A 2446-nucleotide genomic window follows, 5' to 3' on the forward strand; every position below is an offset into this window, starting at 1 on the left:
GAGAACCCGCATAAGACAGCAGCAGAAGTAGAGCCAAAACAGGGAGTTGTGTGCGCTTTGTGCGCGCCTTGTGTGCGGGCGCACACTCTGCGGGCAGTACTGCTGAGAGAAGGCGCGCATCTATGAATCTAATCCCTGTACCCACAGATCTGCGGGCGCACAAGATCTGCGAAGGCGCACACACAGCATCTGCGCGGGCGCGCAGTGTATATGCGCGGGCGCGCACCGCTGAAGTTCAGTTTTTTTTATTTCGTATTTTTGTATCTTTTAAAGGACCTATATATATAGGTCGTAGGGGAGATTAGTGGATCATCTAGCCTTATCTTAGAAGACAATTAAACCCTAATCTTAGAGAGAAAAAGTGTAGTATTACTCAAGTTATCTTCATGTATGCAACTTTGTTCAAGTTTCATTTCAATCAATCAAGCAACCTTGCAAGTTTTAATCTCTCTACCTTTGCCTACTTAGTAATCTCTAATCCTTTCTCTTAGCTTAGTTTATTTGCACTCTAGTTGATTATTTCTATCTATTTTGTGGATTGACATCTTTTGGTATTTTCATTGTTTTTGATCATGTTTGCTTCCATGTCTATTTTGTTTCCATTTAGTTTTATCATCATGTTTAATCTCCCTTCTCTAGGCTAATTTCTTAGCTAGGGGAAGGGGGTGGAAAATATGTGTTGAATGTTGGAAGAATGATTATGGTTGGATTGAATACATGCCTTAAATTGATGAAAGATTTGATTTTTAATATCTTGAGATTATTGTTGCACTTTATTTGATTGCCTTCTAGTTTAAATGCATGAAAATGATTTGAACTAGATCAAGATCACCTCTATTTTGATGATTGCATGAAAATGAGTTGTTAAAATAGAGCTTTATGGTTTGTGCTTCTTTATTCTCTTAATTTTGCTAGTGTCTAATAGGATGCATGAGAATGATTCTATTAGCTTAGGGCCTTTTCATTGATTTGCCTAGACCATTGCATGAGAATGAATTGTTTAGGTAGGATCTTGGGTTCTTTGGCATGTTTTTCATGATAACTATCATTATTCACCTCTTTCTAATCATGTTAGACACCCTCGTACCCCTAGCGTCGTTCTCTCTTGATTTTTAATCTTCTTTATATTTGCTTGTTTGTAGTCTTAATACCTTTTTATCCTAAAACCAACAAAATTATCCTTTCCTTGACTCTTGCTTAGTGAATTTGATATTTAGCTTGCTTGCTTCCCTTGGGTTCGACCCTATACTTACCCCTATATTTGTATTAGGGTAGTTTAGGTTATAAGTAGTTAATTTGATTTGGGTTGGTAGTCCCAACGACCTACTAAATCCAGATCAAATTTTGGCGCCGTTGCCGGGGAAGCGGCTTGTTTGGTGTCTAATTTGCTTTTGTTAGAGTAATTTTAATTGCTTTCTTTTTGTTTTGTTTTGTTCTATCATACTTGTCATTGCTAATTGTTTGCTTAGCTTTGGTGAATGCTTAGAAGATCTCAAGGACCACCTACCCATCAAATTGACCAAGAAATCAACCGAACTTTGAGACAAATCCGTAGGCTTTTTGAAGAAGAAGGGAGAGGACTTGGTGCTATAATTGATAGTGGGAGTGATTCTTACTCTTCTAGTTCACAAAGTGAATCAATGGCGGGACAAGAAGATGATGTTTTATTCCGTGAGTTTGGTAATCCGAAGGATTATGAGCTCACGGGAGGGATTTTGTTACCCGTCACGGAGACTAACTTCACAATTCATCCCCAATATACAATAATGGTTCAATCGGAGCAATTTTCGGGTTCTACAAGTGAAGATCCCATAGAGCACCTTGATAGATTCCTTGAGCTATGTGCCATGATTCAAACCAACCAAGTTTCTCAAGAGTACATCCGGATGCATTTATTTCGACAATCTTTTTCGGGTAGAGCAAAGAAGTGGTTGAAGCAAGTGAAGCCTAACTCACTCACGTCTTGGAGGGAGGTAGTTAAGGCATTCTTGAAGAGGTTCATTTCCGAGGAGAAGACCGCCGAGATGAGAAGGAAGATTGCATCATTTGAACAAGAAGCGGATGAGAGTCTTAATGAAGCTTGGGAGAGGTTCAAAGAGTAGGTACAAGCATGTCCTCACCATGAATACAATCAAAGTTTGCTCATGAGGTTTTTCTACGATGGTTTGGAGCCCATGTCTAGAGCCAACTTGGATGCGGAAGAAAATAGGAGAGGAGAGGAAGAAGAAGGTGATGAGGTCGAAGGAAGTTCGGAGAAGAAGAAGCTCAACAACGAGAAGACAACTTCAATTCCTAGTGAGAGTAGGAACCTTGATGGACCGGTTCCTTTTCCAAGTAGGCTTGCCGAGAGGAAGTTGAATGACAAGTTTGCAAAATTTCTAAGTGTGATGAAGAACTTGCACATCAATCTCCCTTTTCTTGAAGTAGTGACACAAATGCTATCTTA

General features: G+C 39.5%; 1 non-coding gene across 1 annotated transcript; it reads right to left on the bottom strand.

Annotated features, from left to right (window-relative positions):
• Nucleotides 1–2022: 2022 nt before the first annotated feature.
• LOC145565751 (small nucleolar RNA R71) lies at nt 2023–2127 on the bottom strand. Its single transcript, XR_014095131.1, has one exon. It is a non-coding gene; the product is annotated as a small nucleolar RNA R71 (small nucleolar RNA).
• Nucleotides 2128–2446: the final 319 nt, after the last annotated feature.

The sequence above is a fragment of the Chenopodium album genome, chromosome 10 (assembly GCF_948465745.1).
Source record: "Chenopodium album chromosome 10, dcCheAlbu1.1, whole genome shotgun sequence".
Lineage (NCBI taxonomy): Eukaryota > Viridiplantae > Streptophyta > Magnoliopsida > Caryophyllales > Amaranthaceae > Chenopodium > Chenopodium album.